Here is a 22,274-nt window from a genome sequence, read left to right as displayed (position 1 = left end):
CTTATTTCGTATCTCTAAAACACCCTTTTATAGCCATAGAAGTAGTTCAATTGTTATTAGATAACATATTCAAAATCCATGGTTTTCCTGAGTCTATCATCGTTGATAGGGACAAGACTTTCCTTAGCAACTTTTGGAAGGAGTTGCTAGCTTTAAGTGACATAGATCATAACTTATCCAGCTCTTATCATCCCCAATCTTATGGCCAACCTAAAGTGCTTACATGTGTTTAGAGGGGTGCTTACGATGCATGTGTTTTGCAAGACCTTCAGAATAGTGCAGGTGGTTACCATTAGCCGAGTATTGGTATAATACTTCTTATAATTCAGTTACCAGATATAACCCCAATGAAACTTCTATGGGCAAAAACCTTCACTTTATTTATCATATTTTCACGGTGAAAGCAAGATCGACACAATTGACAAAAGTTTGATTGCTAGAAAGGAAGTTATTCAATTGCTCAAGCATAATTTACAAGTGGCTTGTAACGTCCCAAAATGTAGATTAGAATATTCATTTTTAGATAAGGTAAAACCATCCAAATATCATTCCCATCAAAAGATAATCAAAATATTAGTTTGAAGTTCCAATCAACTATCAGAGTAAAATAATCATAAAAATAGATAGTGTGAAATCTCTAGTGGATGTGATGCAATCAGTTCGTGCTCTTATCATTGCTACCAGAAGAACATGAAACACTTAAACTCAAAATGTAAGCATAAATCTTAATGAGCTCCCCAAAATACCACATACTATACGAGTAATGGGCCTAGCCCAATAGTTATGTTTCAGACAAGCGGGCCCCAACCCATTATGTAAAAGGGACCAACCCAACATCATATAAATGGTCCTAGCCCAACAGCATACAAGCAAGAGTCGCAAAGACAACATGCCTTCAATGACACCTAATATCCTACAATATAGTGAGAAAACAATGACACAAATCCCTAATGTTTGACCCAAGGTTGGAAAGTGTAAGGTTGGTCTTACAAAATACAAACCACGTAAACATTAAATGAAAGGTCAAACTTCAGCCTATGACACAAATCACTAAAGTTTGACCCAAGGTCAAACTTAGTAAAAAAGTCAAAATATCAATATGGGTCAACAGGCACTACGCACCCACTACATGACAAATTAGTCAGGAATTTCTCACTAAACAGACACGCCTCAGAAAAACCAAAAAGACGTGCCATGACCGAGAAAGACGTGTCGTGTCTAATTTGTTCAACAATTCTAAAACCAACTTAATCCATTAAGTCCAAACTTCTAACTTTTAGATTTGTATCCAAATGGTGTCTTAATGGATAAAGTTTCCAACTTTATCCATTCAAACACCTAAAACTAAATAGGTCCAAAATCCTAGTTTCCTAAAAGTCCAAGATTATATTTTCCTTCATGCATAGAGTAAATAGAGCCCATGCATGCTCTCTAAACTCTACCAAAAGGTCATATCTGAATTCTAATATGATTCTAAGATCATAAAGTTGTTAAAACTCCAAATATCAAACCATTGAAGGGACATAAACACCAAAACATCGAATAAAACTCCAATATCTCTCAATTCTAAAGATGCAATACGATAAAGCAACGATCTTTGTAACTTACAAAGTTCCATAAGGTGGGAGAAGGTTGAGAGCTTCTAATGCAAAGCTCCAATAAGTAATATTGTAAAAAAAATCTTCACTCTAAACCACCAAAAACATACCGAAAGAATGAGAGGAGAGAGGAGAGGCTCAAAACTATGAAATGCGGGCTAGGATTTCCTAAATTTTCTCTAGGTATGGTGGAGGTAGAGAATGAGCTAACCATTGATGGGTTTTGGTCATAAGACATCCTATGTGCTCATACAAACCCTAATGCTTGGATCTAGGTTTCTCTATTGTACATGCTTTGAATCCAAGACTATAAACCCTAATTCTAGCATATGGAAATCAATATTAACATATAATTAGGTTTAAGATATTACCTTGATTGTTATGCAACAATAACAATCCCAATTCCTCCTTGAATTGACTTTGGAAGGCTTAGAGTCACAAGTGTCGCTCCTCTAACGGTTCACAAACACCATAAGCAAGAGGATGAAGAGGAGAGAGGATGGAGGCTGCCCTAAAAACGTGTGAAACCCTAGAAGGTGTCATGTCCATGTTTTTGAGCCTTAAGGGTTCTATATATAGTGAGGCAATTAGGGTTATCTAACAAGGAAACCCTAATTTGGTTGCTTAAGCCCTAAGCAACCCATAGACTCCTTTAATCAAGCCCTTGGATGATTTCCTTATGGGCTTCCCATAAGAATTCGTCCACCTCTTGATTTAAGACAATCCATGGCCCAAATTGCAATTATCTTATAATTACAATTCCAGTCCCTTAAGTTTAATTAATCTCTTTTAGTCACGAAACTAATTACCAATTAATTATTGACTAATATTAATTAAACAATATGATTTCTCCTTTAATATATTATTCCCATAATATATTAATAAATCATATTTAATCCTTTCTCTCCATAATTCATCCTATCAAGTTGCTTTGGTGAAGGCAACCCAAAAGGACCATGCACCATCGGGTCAAGTACATACCAAAATAGTTATGGACTTAGACACTAATCCAACAGTCTCCCACTTTGATAAGTCTAACAACTATTCTGCGTATGACTTCAGATCCGGATCTGCAATCGTAGCTTTCCAAAGCCGATGTCAACTCTGATCCTATCAGATACGCGTGTCCTTAGATAAGGGATCATATATTCCTCCATTCTAGATATCATATGAGAAATGATTTCAAATCATTCTCTTTGTACTATATCTCGATTTCTGATTTATGACGATTGACTAACTGAACAAATCAAATTAGCCCTAGCCTGGCCGAGCATTTACGTTTGTCATCACTAAATCATCGAAGGGCCCAAAGATATCGCTTTTATCCTACTTTGGATAAAAGGAACGGATAAACTTTGATACAATGCTTGCTTGCACTCACTAACCAAATCATACACAATAATATGTTTTATAACACCAAGTTACTGGTGCGTTTACATATTATCAATGTGCAACCGATTCACAAGATACAACTCACACATCTCGGTTTCAAGAATATAAGATGTTATCGTCTCACTAATCACTCGTGATACAATTTCATGGAGTGATCCAAGTGAGCGTGGGTTTAATCCAATGCTCAAATCATATTGATAAGCACTCATGAACGTTGCAGAAAACATTTGCTTATGTCTAATGCTCTTTAGAAAATCCACACACCAATTCACGACAGTCTTCATTCATATCTACTTCCAACATATGAAAGACTATGGCCCATTTGAATAATTCGATTATTCTTAATAAACTCAATTATTCTGGAAGTCAAAACATGCAAAGTGAAACACAAGAATAATACTAATCCCATATGGCCTCAAACCTTTGAGTATAAATAAAACACCTTTTATTTATCACCATATCGATTACTCATTATTTGTCGTTTCGGGTAATCAACTTCTTACTTGAATTATTACACTTGTCCCATGCTCCTAGCATGCACACAATGTTTACCTATGGTTCTTACTTTGTGAAATAGATCACATTGAACACATTTCCAATCATTCTCATTTCACAACTCCAAATCCATTTTTCATAAGTTTAAGAATATCAAATTCTTGCCACTTATAGAATATGCTAGATTCTAACATTTTATGCAACTTACCCTTTCGTAATGCCAATGCACCAAAGTCACAAAGACTATTGCCAATGATATTACAAAGTCTTCTATCGGAGATTGTTACAAGACAATTCCTTAGATATGATGTCTCTCACTCAAAGTACATTCCTTTGAACATCCTTTTGCATAAAAGTTTCTAATTTAGTCATAGATTTTTTAATATTCAATTCCCAATATGGATACATTTCCATATTTTCCATATGACAACTCATTCTTAATAGAATCTCATATATTCGTAATGATGTCGATATGGTCCATCCAATATGGACACATTTCCATATTTTCCATATGACAACTCATTCTTAATAGAATCTTTTCTATTCATAATAATGTCGATATGGTCCATCCAATACCATGCTTCCAACTACTCACAAGCGACCAATCCTCGTCCAACTTTGGATTGTCCTTTGATAGTTGTTTAATTATTTTAGTCAAAACCGATTCTAGTCCTTTTTCTCTCTAAATGCGCTAGACATTTGGAAAATTTTAGAATGGTCAATCATTAAAGCATTTGCAATCGATCCTATACCCAAAGCGTATGGGACACGACGCATAATGTTTTAGTTGCTATGTTCTCAAAATTCGAATTGTGAAGAGGAATGTCGTAATCATAATCCAAATTTTAAGAACACACTATATACCCTTGACTAAATTTATTAACATTTCTCAACCTAAACCTTTAGATTTGGAATGAAGCATAATATTCTCTCCCTTAATTATAGTAAAACAACTATTCCTTCCTTACGACTTTGCAAAGAATGACTCTTGTTTCCTATAATTAATATTGCCAACTTGCAATACTTTCCTTAATAATCATACAATCATAACATTTATGCTCCCACTATCATGATGAATATTATAAAACATAACACTTATGCTCCCACTAGCTTCGATATGTATTCATAAACATCTTAACTTTCAGAAAAACAATACTTATTGAATTTCTTAAGTTCATGTTTCTAATACTTAGTGCTTTGATAATCTTTTATCAAGGCTTCTTGAACTTATACACCTTTGTCTTCGATAGTTCATATGTGTGTGTAAACAATTGCCAAACCTCACAATTCAAATTATGGAAAGGGATGTCGTAACCATAATCGAATTTGAGAATGCAATTTTACAATCACTATCTTCTTAAGATCTTTCTTAGTGAAAGCATTTCCTCACAATCATTTTCATGGAGGAACACTTAGATTTAAATGGCGTATGTGTTCCTATCCATGTGAATTTGTTAAAACCAAAGTTTACGACAAATTCAAACTCATATGGACCGAACTTTCTTAATCTTGATTTCTTGCCTTATGGTAGAACAGCTGCCCACCATGTCTTCCAAGTAGTTAAGCAGCTCACCCTTTCCTATCAATGTACCTTTCATTGATTAAGGTGCTTTGCCTTTAATGCGTTCAAAATGAGAACTCATAGAACTCACATGCATAATTAACTTGATTTGATTGGCACAGAAACAAAAATAATGTCTTCACAATAGGTTGTAAACCTCAACTCGTGTGCTAGTGATGATCGATAAGGTTTATTTGATTTGTTCTTGAAGCTTTTCAAGACTATTAAGACTCTCACTGACTCCTTGACATATACAACTCTCTTGTCAAAACATTTCTTGACAAACAAATATTCAAGAGTTAGTGTAGCTTTTATCAAAACTCTTCATAAATTGGTACTAGTTGGTCTTTGTCTTATCCAAGACATCACAACTTTCCACATTTGATGAATGTTATAAACCTTTAATACTTTTCACTCATTGTCACAATCTTAACTTTAAGACTTGTTATTGGAACGAAGTATGATAGATTTTTTGATTTAATCATTTCTTCAATCCTTGATTCCTCTTCTTAAACATACAATTGTACTAAGACTCACTTAGAGGATCAATTGAGATATGGTTCTTAATCATTAAGACCTATCATAAAGCATAAAAGCTACTCTCCCTTCTTCTTAGAATGGAGAAACTTTTATCTTTCTGCCTACTTGATTCTTCTTATTCGTTCTGCTATTGATCTAAACCCTTTAATCAATTCAGAATTACACTTAATCTTGTAAGTATAATCATATTTATTAAGCTTTTAGTAAATCATGACGAATATCTTTGTTACTCTTATGGTGAACTTGATCAACACACAACTTTGTGTACTCGATCTCCTAGTCCTTCACTTGACACTTTGTCAATGAATTAGTCTAATTATCAAATATGAGATTTCTCATTCATCATGCAACCAAGTTGCGTGATTCCAAATTTCTGTCCAGTTGAAGCTTTGGCGATGAGAACCTTTCCCTATTTGGTAAATTCTCGACTTTCCATAAATAACATAATAAGAACCAAATCCATTATTGCTAATAATAGAAACATTGTAACATCAATTTTTCATACACGCCATTGTAAGGATAAATAAATAAATTTTAAAATCAAAATTTTATTTTATTGCGGAAAAATTTTGTCCTTACAATGCAACTCATTGAAAAACTTATGCTAATACATCTTTCTTAGCAATCTAATTCTAACTCTAAATAGTAACTCAAGAATCTAATCTTCGAGAAATGCGATCGAAATCCATTCTTTCACGGTTAGATCTTGCTCACTTCTTCCCTTAAGCTTCCTTTCTTTTCTTCGATCTTACAAAACATCAATTGTAATCTTATCACATTATGTATTAAGAATCTAGAATAGAAGCTTAAAAGAGTTAGTTAATGGATTTTACCTATATTAGAGCCATACGTTTTGACTCTCCCATCTCTTAGATCTCTTAGGTAAATGGGGCAGCTTCGTCTCCAAAGCCCTTTCTCTTGGCAATAAAAGCAAATTGACTCTTTTGGAACATGACATGGAACTACTTCAGACATTGCCTTTCTCTTATGATCAAACTCTTCGATCATGGCATGTATTTCGTTGCCATTGTCTATATCCATAGAGGTCTTGAAGGCAGATTCACCAATCAACTTTGCTTTTCTATTGCGCCAAACCATTGCTGATTCAGCAGCAATAAGCATATAGGTGAGATCTATAAGGGTCACATCGCGGTTCATCATATAGTACTCTCTTACGAACTCACTATATGAGTTAGGAAGTGACTGAAGAACCCAATCAACAGCCATTTCCTCACAGACAACGGATCCCAACATTCTTAACCTATCAATGTGTTACTTCATCCATAGGACGTGTGCACACACCGACTTTCCTTATTTATGTTTACTTGCCAAAAGGGCTTGAGTGATCTTGAACTTTTCAAGCCTTTGAACTTGTAGGTTAAGGAGAATAATTGGAGGAGGAGGAGGAAGTGAAGCATGATCTCTTGTTCCTCGATCGAATCGTGGAATATCATCTTCATGTGGAATGCTTGTTCCACGGGATTTGAGAAGACCATAGTTGTCAAACTTTGACATCTACAAAACAGGAGAAAACGAATTCAAGTTAGTTGATTGATTGAGTCCTTAGTAAATCACCCAAATGAGATACTAAGGCTAGGACCCAACACAATATTCTACAAATCGGGAGAGGGATGTCGTAACCCAAATTGCAGAACATTTGAAAGTAAGTGAATGACGATTCACTAATTTCCACCATGAAAAACGAAAAAGAAAATTACGTTTTAAATCTATGAAAACTCCTAGATCCTTTGAGATTCATTGAACTTTCAATGGCATGTTTAAATCTCGATACGCCCCTCTTGTTTGTGACTGGGATGTCGAGGATCACAAAGCGGGTGTGAATAACCATGCAAACTTACATGGTGCCCTCACATGTTACAGTCACCTATTCGATGTGCCGGTAAACCACATACGCTCCACCGAACTATGACAAACATTGAGTCACCCTTTGCTACCTTTGCTTAGAACCATTTAGTGTGCCGGTAAACCACACACGCTCCACTAACGTCTTCGCAAGGGCACAAAGTGTAATTTCATGGAATTGCATCAATTCACTTTTGCCTAAGTAACTAAGATTGGGAATTTTATGAAAACATTTAGTTACTTTAATAATTCATTATACTTATAATGGAAGGTTTTTTCCCATCCTACCCGTTCGGCTAACGACCCTCCACTAGTCAAGAGTGCGGTGGGTAAGAGTGGATACCCATTCAATCGCCATTTTATAGGCAATTTCCTTAAACGCCCCTTATAGACCAGCTTCGTGAATGAGGCCTACTAACGGTAAGACTGACTTTTACTCATACATATATATAATATTAGACTTTTAATGTTATATATAGTATAGGGTGTATTTTATACTTTCAAAATACTAGGTGGTCTAATTTAAAAATTATACTTTTAATTCAATTAAATTGTAGACCTAAACTTTTATGGATTTATTAAACCTCTTTTAATTATACACCTTAATTAATTAATAAAACCATAAGGGTGTGATTTGAACTTTTTCAAAGCTATGCTAGGGTTTTAGAATTTAACATTCCTAATTAAACTTTTAATCAACTTTTAAATTCCAAAACTTGAGGGCAAGTTTTGAAACATTTCAACACATTAGGATTTAGAATTTAAATATACTTCAAAATTATACCATTTAATCAAAATTTAAATTCCAAAACTTGAGGGCAAGTTTTGAAACCTTTTCCAAAACATTAGGGTTTTAACTATTTGAATTTCAAAACAACAAAACTTTTGGGTTCAAATTTAAACTATAAAACCTAAAGGGCAAAATATGAAACTTTTCATAACAACAAGGATCAAATAACAAATAATTCAAATTAACATTTAATCACATAATTATCCATATTTGATTTATTTAATGATTTCTTGCAAAACAATTTATCAATTTAGTCAAAATAATTAATCAATTATCTTATAAGGAAACAATTATCTTATTAATTGATAAATATCTTCAATTAGATCAAAAATATAGTCAAATATATCATATAATCGGATTAATATTGATCTGACATGATAAAGTAACTATCCATAAGCAAAAACAACAAGAAATCGCGAAATACCCTCCATCTGACGAGTTGACTCGTCGAGTCTGCCTTGGACTCGTCGAGTCTGCATGGACTCGGCGAGTTCAGCCATGGACTCGGCGAGTCCAGCCTCCAGAATCCAAAAAATCGAATTTTCCAGTTATAAAATACATCAATACAATTGAAACCAAGCTAGGCTCTGATACCACTGATGGGTTTTGGTCATAAGACATCCTATGTGCTCATACAAACCCTAATGCTTGGATCTAGGTTTCTCTATTGTACATGCTTTGAATCCAAGACTATAAACCCTAATTCTAGCATATGGAAATAAATATTAACATATAATTAGGTTTAAGATATTACCTTGATTGTTATGCAGCAATAACAATCCTAATTCCTCCTTGAATTGACTTTGGAAGGCTTAGAGTCACAAGTGTCACTCCTCTAATGGTTCACAAACACCATAAGCAAGAGGATGAAGAGGAGAGAGGATGGAGGCTGCCCAAAAAACGTGTGAAACCCTAGAAGGTGTCATGTCCATGTTTTTGAGCCTTAAGGGTTCTATATATAGTAAGGCTATTAGGGTTATCTAACAAGGAAACCCTAATTTGGTTGCTTAAGCCCTAAGCAACCCATAGACTCCTTTAATCAAGCCCTTGGACGATTTCCTTATGGGCTTCCCATAAGAATTCGTCCACCTCTCGATTTAAGACAATCCGTGGCCCAAATTGCAATTATCTTATAATTACAATTCCAGTCCCTTAAGTTTAATTAATCTCTTTTAGTCACAAAACTAATTACCAATTAATTATTGACTAATATTAATTAAACAATATGATTTCTCTTTTAATATATTATTCCCATAATATATTAATAAATCATATTTAATCCTTTCTCTCCATAATTCATCCTATCAAGTTGCTTTGGTGAAGGCAACCCAAAAGGACCATGCACCATCGGGTCAAGTACATACCAAAATAGTTATGGACTTAGACACTAATCCAACAGCCATAGGGGTTAATGATGTATACATAGCCCCCCCACCCCCCCCCCCCCAAAAAAAAACCCTAAAAATACATTCATCCAATGTGCGTAGGCATGTCATGGCCTTAAGAGACGTGTTGTGTCTCATAAGATTAAATCTCGACTTTGTGTTTCTCAATGAATAAACAAAATGGAACCAGATAATCATACGTATAGAGAAAAAGGATGTTACATGACCAAAAGTAGAATGAAGTAGAAAGCAGACAAGCACAGGACTGATAGGGTGTTTGAAGTGGGAGACACGGTATAACTTAAGTTGCAACCGTATAGACAATCAACAATTAACTTCGTTCATATCAAATCAAAAGCTGGCAGCCAAGTGTGGGTCTTATCTTATAGTTGCCAAGGTGGGGTCAACGATGTCCAACATAGAGGACCCATAAAGGTGGGAAAAACATGGCAACATAATAAAATAGTTGAGTGTAAAAAAAGCAACATCTATTACTAAATTTAAATAATAGTAATAATAACTTATGAACAATTCATTTTTTTATGTTTTTTAGTGGATCCGATAACTAATGGGTTGTTAAATTACCAGATTCAAATTACAAAATCAAATAATTTATGTTAATGTATCAAAAAATAAAAATTACAAAAGCCCGGCCTAAGAAAAGAAAAACAAGAAGAGAAAATCAGAGAAAATCCAAAGAAATTAAGAGGGAAAGCACCTTGGATCACCTACCTGTGTCCTCTCTTTAAAATTCCTCCAAAATCCCTTCTAAATTCACAAGAAATCGCCGCTAAGGCTGGAGGGTGTGGGTTCGTCATCCTCAACGCACACTGGTACGACCCCTCAGCTTGCCGAGCTCAGCTTTGTTTCTCGGTTAATTACTGCCGAGTTTAATGGACCAATAAGAAAGTAGGGGGTAGCTGCAACGGCTCTTTCCACTTTATATATATATATATATATATATATATATATATATATATATATATATATATATATATATATATATATATATATATATATATATATATATATATATATATATATATAACCTCCTATAAATACTACAACCTTAAACCATTAACTCATCAACATCAATTTACAACTCATATACACTCTCTCAAAATGTCATCTTCGTCATCTTCATCGGGCATGTTTGATGCCTTGCTTTAAACGACTATAGAGGTTATTCAGGAGCCGGAATAGATGATCGAGCAACTACAACAAGAAAATGCAGAGAATGCACGTCGGAGGAATAGATAATACATACAAATATTTCGTGAGGTGTCTAATGAATGACCCATGCAAGATTACTTTGTGGATGATGCCAACTTTATATGATATTATTTTCGTCGCCTGTTTTGTATGCATAAATCTTTGTTTTTGCATATAGTCAACAATGTCACGACAGCGTGTCTATTTTCAACAACGTTGAGATGCTATAGGTACAGTTGGTTTTACTCCTATAAAAAATGCAACGATGCACTTTGTCAATTAGCATATGTCACTTACCCCGATGCACTAGAGGAGAACCTTAGGATGTCTGAACGTACTACACGAACTAGCCTTCACAAATTTTGGAAGTATGTCATGAGATTATATGGTCTACAATATCTACACAAACCTACTTGTAGTGACATCCAACAATTGTATGCTCATCACTCAAACATGCACAACTTTCCTGGAACGTTAGGAAGCCTAGATTTCCTCCACTGGGCATGGGGTTGTTGTCTAAATGCCTATAAAGGGCAATACACCAGAGGCGATCATGGTTATCCAACCATTATACTTGAAGTGGTGGCCTCATAGGATATATGGATATGGCATGTATTCTTTGGCATAGCTGGCTCCCTCAATGACATTAATGTTCATAACATGTCTCTGTTACTTGGCGAAATGTATAATGGGACTGCACCCGACTCATCTTTTCAAGTAGCTGGAACATCGTATAGGAACGAGTGTTATCTTGTGGATGGGATCTATCCGGAGCATGCTTGTTTTGTGAAGTCATTGTCTTTTCCAAATGATTGCAAAAGGTTGAAGTTTAAGAGAGCTCAAGAGCGGGCAAGAAAGGATGTTGAATGAGCATTTGAAGCTTTGAAAATCCATTCACATATTCTTAAATATACCGAACCATATATGGAGGAGAAGAAAATGAGAGAGGCAATGTATACTTGTATCATATTGCATAATATGATTCTCAAAGACGAAGGAAATGCAATATGTGAGTATGACGAAAACGAGATCGTTCCACCGATACAAGCTTTTGAGGTTGGAAGTGCGGAGCACATGTCTAGTTCATGATGTTAAGACGCATCATGTCCTTCGTAGGGACTTGATGGAACATCTTTGGAATGTTGACCACATCGATCTTAATGTGGAACCGGTTAACGATTTTGAAGGTCAATTTTCCGATGAAGACGTCCTTTAGGTCTATCTAGGTTTGGTAATTTTAGTTTCTATGTTTAAAATTTTAAATTCTATTTTTTGGTGTGTTTGTTCTTTTTTTGAATTTCTATTGTTTTTATTTTAAGATTAATGAATTTTAGTTTTAAAAAATGCTACGTTTGAAATATTTATTTTGTATATTTAAAAAAATGTAGAATGGCAAGTGTGGCAACCCATGCCTAGCAAATGACAAATTTTGGCTAAAGTGTGGCGTCTACATGGTACATGGATCGGGGCAAGTGTGGCTATGCTAATCAAGGTAATTTTTAATCTTTGAATCTTCCGATACAAGTGGGTTTTTCTTCCCTCGATACAGTACATGCGAACTGGAACGAAAACCTCATATCGCTTCCAAACATTTGTTTTTTGAATAGATAACAAGCATTTTTTCTACTGCTTGATTACTTTAGATTTAGATCAAAAACACCAACAATTTTATTAGATTACATTCAATTTGTTTTACATGTTTGATTAATTTTGCTAGGATGTACATTATGATGTGTAGGGTATAAGAAGTAGGGCAAGAAATGTTAGAGCAGTTAGCCAGTTACTGATCTTCACCAAAGGGGGGTTAATCCTCTGGACATGTAAAGAGCTTGGAAGGCCTCTAAGAGGATCACCAATTGAGACCTTAAGCTGATGTTGCCTTTTGGAGGAACGATTTGGTGTAGCTTCATACAAGTATGATGTACCTGGGGTTTCATATACTCTCAAATGGACGTTTCACAATGAGCTTGGACTTGTGTTTGTTGTTGTGTATCAAAAGATTCTCCTTCTTTTATACATGGATGACCTACTTTCTATGGTGAAACGAGAGTTTTCTAAAATCTATGATCCCAAAATAACAGTGTATAATGATTTTGATGAAACATTTAGACAACTCAGGAAGGAATCAGAAGCTCATGTTGAAGAGATGAAGAAATCAAAGCAGGTGGTGAGTAAGCAAGTTAGTAATATAAGGAAAAAGCAAGGGCAAATGCAAAATTTTGGATTTGAAGGAGGTAAAAAAAGTGGCAAAGATGATGTTGATGGTGATAATGTAAAAACTGTTACAATGGAAAATGAGGAGGTAGAGAGTAAGGGAAAAGAAAATGGTGATAGAAATACTAATGGAGGGGCGTTTGATATAAATAAGTTACAGAAGATTTGTTGTAAATGTGGGAAGAAAGCCAATAATAATCCTGTTGTTAACAAGGTTTCGAAAGAGGAACCAAAGAAAAAACATGCAAAAAAGAACAGAGTTTGGGATGATTCACCCAAAGAAAAAGAGACCTTGTTGGATTTCACAGATCCTGGGAGTGAAAATGGTCATAGTTTCATGGCTATTGAACAAGTTGTTGAAAGTGATAGTATAATAGACAAAGATGAGATTGTCAGCAGTGAAAGTGTAGAAAATGATGATGAGAAAGTTGATTCAAAGAAGAAAGGATGGTTTTATCCTTGTTCCAGTGGTTAGTTTCTTATTTTTATTTTTTTTTTCACTTTTAACACTTGCAAGTTGTTGGGCTTAATGAGTTAAGCACTTAATATGGACATCTATTTATGGTTGTTTCATTTTGACTTAATCTGGACAGAATGACTTCATAGCTTAAGTTGGTTTATGTAACTCCTGTGTTTATGGTCTAAAAGCATTAATGGTGATATAATAGTCTAGGTCAACCATTGGAATTCGTTTTGAAGTAATAAGAATGAAATATGTACTTTAAACTTAATTATTATAATTAACGATAAAATTTAGTGTCGAAAATAAATATTAGATAAAGCTGATATTTATGAAGAAAGTTGTAGTGGTTGAAACAAGGATTCCGAAGATATAAAGCACGCCGAAATCCGAGTTATAACGAAGAAGTTATGACTCCTTAAAGTTTCGCGATAGAACCGGCACGACCGCGTATGACGTAAAAAGTGAGATTTCGATAAACAACTTTTTAGCTTTAGTGATCTAAATGAAAGTCATAGTATTCATTAAACCGGGAATTTCCATAAAAAGAACGTCCAAATCTGACTTCGTATGAGGATGTTATGATTTTTCTAAGATTCGGTATAGCAGTAAACAGCTAAAAACTCGAAATAAAGATCGAGTGATTTCTAGCCGACACAACCTAAATGAGAATTGAAAGTCTCGTCAATAGTAGTACAATGGTAAAAAGACAGACGAAAACAGACGCCGGATGAAGAAGTTATGAATTTTTAACAGACTTTTCCTGTCCCAGCATGTTAAAAATATAATATTAAAAATGAAGTCAAAATTAGCCGACGTAGTCTAAACGAAAGTTGTAGAGCATAATCTCACCTATGTGTGGATACAAAAACGTCAAAAATGGAGTTCGTATGCAAAAGATGTGAATTTCTGAAGTTCGGAACACAAACTTCGAGGTCTGGCCAACTCACGACGTGAACAAAGCATGGTTCACGACCTGAACCAGTTGATTGACACTTATCAAGCCTAGAAGACACGTGGAAAGACTAGGGGATGACCGCGATCAAACTCACGATGTGAACAAGCATGATTCACGTCGTTAACCTCAAATTTTGACCTATAAATAGATGATCAGCCCTCTTGTTCCCGTTTACACAAAAACGCAATCTTCTCTCTCGTATTTCTGATTTTGAGCCATTTTCCCGAGTCAACGATCACTAACTGCTGACAATGTCTAGTTAAATTCTATCCAGTCACGCTACTAAGGTGAGTGTATAGTCACTTTAATCTTACACATAGATATGAAGTATTTTATATAAAATACATGCTATGTGTATATATGTTGTTTGTTTATTTGAGATGGATGATGAATGAATATTTTATACATGTTTTAAACTATATGTCTTTTTATATCTACAAATATGTTGAGTAAAATATGGGTAGATGAAAGATTTTTTTATACATATTCTAAACTGTATATGTATTTTATATCTACAAATATGTTGGGTAAAAGGTAGGTAGATAAAGAATGAGGGATGAAAGATGATATAGATGTTATTGGCAGCTGCGCCTAATAAATAACATTGGCAATTGTGCCTAATAAAGAATAAATGATGTTGTTGGCAGCTGCACCTAATAAACAGCATTGACAGCTGTGCCAATTAGAGAATAAATGATGTTGTTGGCAGTTGTGCCTAATAAATAACATTGGCAGCTGCGCCATAGGCAAAGGTGGACTTCATGCTTATTTCTTAGGTTAATCCTTAGGAATGAATGAACGAGGAATAGCTGATTTCATAGGGTGGGTCCTTAAGAGTAAAGAAGATAATGGGGGTGGGAAATTGGGCTGATTGTTTGATGTTTAAACATAATAAATAAATCTATTGTGGTTGATGAAATTAATAATTTATTATTTGTGGGTTGAAAATCCTATATGCTCACCAGGCTCCCAAGCCTGACCCACTCAGCTTTTTATATTACAGGTAGTGGACCTAGAGCATAGTTTGGATGATGAAGATGAATTTTTGGATGATAGGCCAGTAGTTGTAAATAACTATTGTAAGGTTTACAATGTACTTTTTATGCTTTTGGTCTGTACCGGAACATGACATCCCGAGGTTTTGATATATAATGAAGATACATATTTCTTTAAGAAATGTTTTGATAAATTTTTATCATGTTTTGTTTTGGGGACAAATTCCACAACATGATTTAAAAGATTACTCTGATTTAATTTCAAAAGCATAAACTAAATTGGTCTTTTCTGACCGAGAAATTTGGGGATGTCACAATTTAATGTATTAAGAGACTAACTTTTTTTTCCTCACAACTCCTATCACATTCAAAATTGATGTATGTTGTGAAATTTGTTTTCTTTTTTGGAATGTAAGGGAAAAATGGTCATTCATTCTGGAAAAGAATTACAGTTCGTGTATACAACAGATTATCCATATAGATGTTGTTATCCATTCAGCCAGTTTAACAATATAGTTTGAAGGGTCTAAAAGACAGCCTTATGACCAAGAATGTGGTATGCTGAAAATTTTTCATTCTCAATATAAAGTTTCTTGGATAAAGTATGAAGTAGTTAGAAATGACAAATGTACCCTTTTGGAACAGGTTGAAGAGATTGCTGAGAGACTTTGTGAATCTGTAGCGGTAAACCTGGTGGGCAAAAAACTTGCTTCTTTTACTAAGGTATCATCAACAGTTCAGGCGAGCCAACTCTGTCTTTTTTTGTCATTTTATGATTACTTGATTTATAAAATATAAGTAGACTAATATTGAGTGTAGTGCAGGGTGCAATGGAATAATGCTCTTGTTGGTATCTTGACTCCAAGGTGCTCTATTGACATTCTATGATGTTTGTAGGGTGTGGACAGTCTTATACACACCTGAAGAAGCTCAATGTTACGTCCTTTGTCAACACTCTCCTTGCTTAAATCAACCACTCAGCTCACTTTGCTTTGTCTAATCTTTACTCACTTCTGGTTTCTAAATAAAATGACCATTTCAGATTGTTCTTCAAATTCCAAAGTTCTTCCTTTTTTGTATTACTTTTTTGAAAGAAATCTCAGACTTATATCCGAAATGTCAATTTCAAAGTGTTTAGGGTGCATTTGGTTGTGGAAAATTTTCCAATTTTCGATGAAAATTTTGAATATGCGTTTGGATGATTTAGGTTTCAAAAATTTTCTAAGAAAATGTAAATTTTCTAAGAAAATGTAAATTTTCTATTTTTCAAATTGTATGTAAATTAGAAAAGTAGTTTTTATAATTTTCCAAAGTTTTTTAAATTTCTAAAATTGAGAATGAAAACTCCACCTATTCCAACCAACCATGTTTTCAAAAGATTTCATTGAAAACTAAAAATGAAAACGCAACTCTATTTTTTGAAAATGTTTTCTAAAAAAATAAAAATAATTTTCCACAACCAAATGCACCCTTAATATCATAGTTTTTCAATCAAATGTTTAATTTTACGCCATAGTATTGTATATATTTCCTATTTACTATGGGCGTGTTTGGCATGGAGCTTTTGGAAACGTTTGGGAGCTTCTAGCTTTTAGCTTTTGAAAAAACGTTCTAGTTTAAACAAAAAGTTTCATTTGGCAGTACGAGCATTTAGCTTTTAGTTTAAACAAAACGCTCCAAATCTAAAAGCTACTTTATGTAACATTAAACAAAACGCTATTGAGCTTTTGAAATCAATTTCCATAATTACCCTTTAAAATATATTTATATATTTATTTATTTTTAATCAATTGTCTTTTTATGTAATTTTATATATTTCAAAAGCTACCAGCTACTTTTGCCAAACACTCATATAACAAATAAAAGCTACAACTTACCGCTACCAGCTACCCGCTACATGCTACTCGTTACTGATGGAACAAAGAATCGAGTATGAAATGAATCAGAGTAAATATTTATGAATCAATTAGTAATTGAACACACGATGTAAATAAGATTTTCACTTCAGCTCAATTACGTTTTAAGAGCTTTTACAGAGAGAATAGACAATGATGTTCACGTTCTCTAACTCTAGTAAACGATCCTATTTATAGGATACATAAAGCGTACAAAAAAATATACTAAGGAAAAAACACTTAAGCTTCGAATCTAAAGAGCCCTAGTAAAATATATTACAGACCATACGAAGAGTACACATTAGGCTTCGACTCATTACAACCAAACTACCCTTACATTTTCCCCCTTTGTAAACAGAGTTGAAGACTTCAGTTCGTAAGCAGTTGAATGGAGTACAGCATTACTCTTTGTATCTCAGTGTACCATGAGATAACTTTCTTCAGTTCCTTTTTATCTCCTTCATTATTCTTCTTGCGATGATTCATACGAACAATCAACTTCGTATATTGTGAAGTTGAATACCTTTCGACCTCACTTGCCTAGAACAAAAACCATTTTGATTTCCCTGGCTTGTCCTTCCCAGAGAATACTAAACCAAAAGACTTCAAATAGATTTTACCATCAACATATTTCTTTAAGTCTGCTTGTGTTTTCGAAGGAGCCATGGGTGCTGTAATTTCCAGTCCTTTAGCTGTAGCCAACTCCACATCCGTTAATGCTAAGCATTCATAATAATTTTCAATAAAAATCTTGATGTGAGTAACTTCCAGCTTGTATTCATCAAGATCTGTGTTCTGAAGATATGAAAAAGACCTTTCCTTCAGCAGTACTGCAACTTGTATAAGATCATACAAGTTCATTAAAGGAAAGTCAGCAATTGTAAACTCGCACATATTCCCATTTGCCCTGGTCACCACATACTTCATGTTTTGGACTGTGTTTTTGAAAACCACATCCTTCTTTATGCTTATGACCTTCTTTATCTTCGTCAATGACCATACATCTTCAACAGGCTTCGCAAGAACCGTATGAAACCTGATTTTCATTTGAGGTCCTTCATCCTTCTCCTTGAACTTGCTTTCTGCTTTAAACTAAGGCATGATGAACATCATTTTGTTAATTGGAAAGTCCAACTGGCTTGCATCTGTATTCGTGACAATGTAACTCTGTTTTGGCTTCTTTTCAAACGAATACATGTGATTAAATGCAACCTTGGATTCAATTGTCTCATAGTTGTAGTGCTTTAATGGATCACCCTTGTTCATGCCAGGAGGATCACTAGCCCTTTGAGTCATTATGCTTTGAATCAGTCTCATCTTTTCCAGTTCCGCCTCAGCCTCAGCCTTCTTTTCTTCTTTAGATTTTTCTATAAGAATTTACTTTCCCTTTTCCTTCAAAACTAATTCTTCAATCACTACTTTTGCCTTCGAATCACTCCCACCAATATCATCAGATTTACCAATCACAATTCCTTTCGAAATTGGTTTTGTGATTGGCACAGTTGTTACCACTGTCGAAGAGATAGGAACAACAGTTGCTATAACTGGCTTTGTTGTTGGGAACTTTGAAGGAAACACCTTTCCCACCACTTTTGCATCTTCGCCTCCAGCCTTCGATCCTTCGCTTTTCGTTTCTCCCCCTTGCACCCCTGTACTAGCAGGTGGGGCATAAGTTGTGGGAAGAAGGCTGGATATACGTGAAAGAGGAGCCAATTGTTGAAGAAGTAAGGCTTAGAATTGAGAAAACTTCTTGATAAAATCTTCGGAATATAACGGAGAAATCGAATCTGGTTTTGAGGACAAGGCTTTGAGCTCCTTTAACAATGTGAAGACTTCTAGAAAATTCTTGTTCTCTGTTGTTGAAAGTTGAGCAATTTGAGGACTCAGACCTTCGTACAACTTGCCAAATTTGGTAACTGCATCACATATGATATCCACCGTCTTATTTAGAGATGCAAATTCTGTGCGAACCATTGTAATCTCTTTTTCCATGTCATTGCGAAGCTCTTGGAGTTTAAAATTCACATCTTCGCGCACTTTCTTCACATCTTGAACAAATAAGACATGACGCTCCTTTGCCACCATTTTCAGTTCTTTCAAGTCACCTTTAAAAGTAGATTTCTGAGAATTTACCCTCGTCTCATTGTTTTGATCACAAATATTAATTTTCTCCAGGAGACGAGACTCAGAATCTTTTATCATTCCCGAAACCTTTGAAGTAATTCTCCCTTCAAGCAACTTTAACATACCATCCACTTCTAGACTGGTCACTGAATTTCCTCCCCCAAGATCAACCTGAGATTGAAGAATTGAATTGAGCTTTGTATTCGATATCTTGAACTACTTCATGGTCATTAGCATGTGATCTGGGAAGTCAGTTTCTTCTTCATCAAACTCAAGATTTTCAAACGTCCCTCCAAAACCTTTGGACTCATGCTCAGTTTCCATAAAAGAAGAATCTTGAATGGGTGAAGGTGTGGTAGGTGGATCAGTGGATTGTGAAGAAAAATGAGATGTAATTGGTTGTTTGATAATGTTTTCGAAGGTAGGAGAATCAATGGTGGAAGTAGTAGAAATAGTAGGTGTGAGTTGTGAAGGTAAAGAAACAATAATGTCTGAGATAACATCCGAAGTTTTAGCTTGGTTAGCTTTGTGCGAAGCATCCTCACCCATTGTGACATTTGCATCCGTATTAGATACGTTTACAAGAATGTCAGAAGTTCATGCCGCCTCAGAAACTGACTTGGAAACGAAATCTTCGGGTGATATAACATCGGTTGGTGCAGGATGAGAAGATTCTTTGTGAAGATCGGCTTCAGGAGTTTCTGGAATTGTTTCATCTTCATCATCAGTAGACTCAGAAGAGATAATGACTTTGCTTTTCTTCTTCTTCTTCTCAGAAATATGTTTTTCCATATCAGTTGCCCTTCGTTTCTTTGAAGATGGAGAAACAGGCGTTGGGATCTCACGAAACAAGACTCCCTAATGAGTGACTTGTGGTTTTCGTACAACATTCATAAGTGGAGATCGGCTCTTGTGTTTGGATTTTAATTTGATTATGTGAAAAACTCCAGTCTTCGAAGGAATGAGTTTTTTTGAGTTAATGGTGTATCAGCAACTGAAACTTCGGGTTTTGGTGGCTCTACTTCTGTAATCGGTAACTTCTTTGGACTCTTTGTAGATTTAGATTCTTTGACTTGTTTCTCCGAAGGTCCAGTAGCAGTCATCTTCGAACGTTTGGACTTCGTCTCTTCTTCTCTTGCTAAAAGAACTCCAGTTTCAACAGAGGTATCGATGGTTTGCAAGTAAGTGATTAGAACTATGTTGGTAGGATCAACTCGTTTAAGCATGCCATCAGGAATACGAGCAATAACTGGAAACTCTTCGGTATCATCAGTTGCATCCTTCGGACAACTATACACATGGAATACAACTTTTTCTTCATCTGCAAGAACCAGAATCCCCTCCTTCTCATAGAAATATTGCAGAATCAAGCTCCGGTATCGAGCACACGAAATTCCATGAAGAGCATTCGTATTTTCAATACTCTTCAAGAACTCTTTCCATAACTGAGTAGGGTAATCAACTTGAAGATCATAATAAAATCCTGCGACAATAGCATAAACCTCCATTCTCCCCTTGTCTAACCCAATGGTTCTTCCAGTTAAACATCTTAGGAAAATACCAAACAGAAAATTCAAAACACTTGGAAGACCCGAATTCTTGAAATCACTTATCTTGGACAATTGGGGTTGATGACCCATTTCATTGAACATATGAACAATTTGTGGGAAGGTAAAAGTGACATATGGCGGAGAATTAGGGATATCGAGAATCTGACAGAAAAGCTTCTTTGAGAGTCTAACCTTTTTATCAGTCACTAGATTGAAAGTAACTGCATCCAAGGCTTTCAAATAAGTAGTTGTTGATCCAGCTTGAGACAGCCATGTAAGAGGAACACAGAATGAATTGAACATGGCTTTAGACAATATAGAGCTTTGCAGAGCAACGACGAGCATCTTAAGTTCTTCAAGATAAAGAGAGACATTTGCTTCAACTTGGTAATTTGTATCCTGAATCTTCATTATTGGCAATGAGGTAACATCATCTGTGGTGTGAGAAAGAGTTGCATCAGGATTAGCAATCACCATTGTTAGGGTTTGAGAGCTGAATTTTTATTAGAGAGTATTTGGGAATATGAAAGCGTAAACTGATAATGAACCCTTGAATCCCCTTTTATATGTAACTCTTGATTTTGAAATCAAAGTGGGATAAACATTTAATGATATGTGACGTGTCACCGAGAAAACCGCGTCATGAAGATGAAAAAGTAACGATGCGTGATAAAGCAAATGTCACGTCTCCTCAAAACCCGCTCAGAATACAAAAAATCGCCTCAAACAGGCTGGATTGTTTGTCCCAATGGAATAGTAACCATTGGAACCCTTCGGATAAAGGTAAGACTCTTTTACTTTAGGGTTTCAAAGTAAGGTCATTTGCCAGATTCTTGAAATCATCAGTCTGCGTTGGTGTTACTCAGAACCTCAAGGATTTCGTGTGTGCAATGTGTCAAAAAATAAAGATGAGAAGCAATTTAAATAAAAATTTGGATATTCAGTGATGTCAAAAATTCAATTTAACACGAAGGCAGTTAAAACCTCGGGCAAAGATTGCTTCGTTAATTATCAAGAGAGATAATCAACAGCTTGTGTATGTTCTCATGAATTACAATCGAATACTTGTAAAGAAGTATCGAAGGGCTTCTTTTAAAAGGCTTTTGATGTGGTTTAATGAATTTCGTTACATATCAACCTAAACATAAGGTGAGTAATTTTTACAGAAATTACTTGTTTAACCAGCGTAGTCAGTGACAAGTTTGCTTTGAAAAACTTTTAAGTAACATGGAATTTCTGATA

The 22,274-nt window shown here is 35.0% G+C and overlaps 1 pseudogene; it reads left to right on the top strand.

The window, feature by feature from the left end:
* The first annotated feature begins 11,760 nt into the window (after nucleotides 1-11,760).
* On the top strand, nucleotides 11,761-13,525 carry LOC111915302 (uncharacterized; annotated as a pseudogene).
* The last annotated feature ends 8,749 nt before the right edge of the window (nucleotides 13,526-22,274 follow it).

The sequence above is a fragment of the Lactuca sativa genome, chromosome 4 (genome assembly GCF_002870075.4).
Source record: "Lactuca sativa cultivar Salinas chromosome 4, Lsat_Salinas_v11, whole genome shotgun sequence".
NCBI lineage: Eukaryota > Viridiplantae > Streptophyta > Magnoliopsida > Asterales > Asteraceae > Lactuca > Lactuca sativa.
The sequence above is the reverse complement of the archived record's forward strand: the minus strand, read 5'-3'. Positions and strand labels throughout refer to the sequence as shown.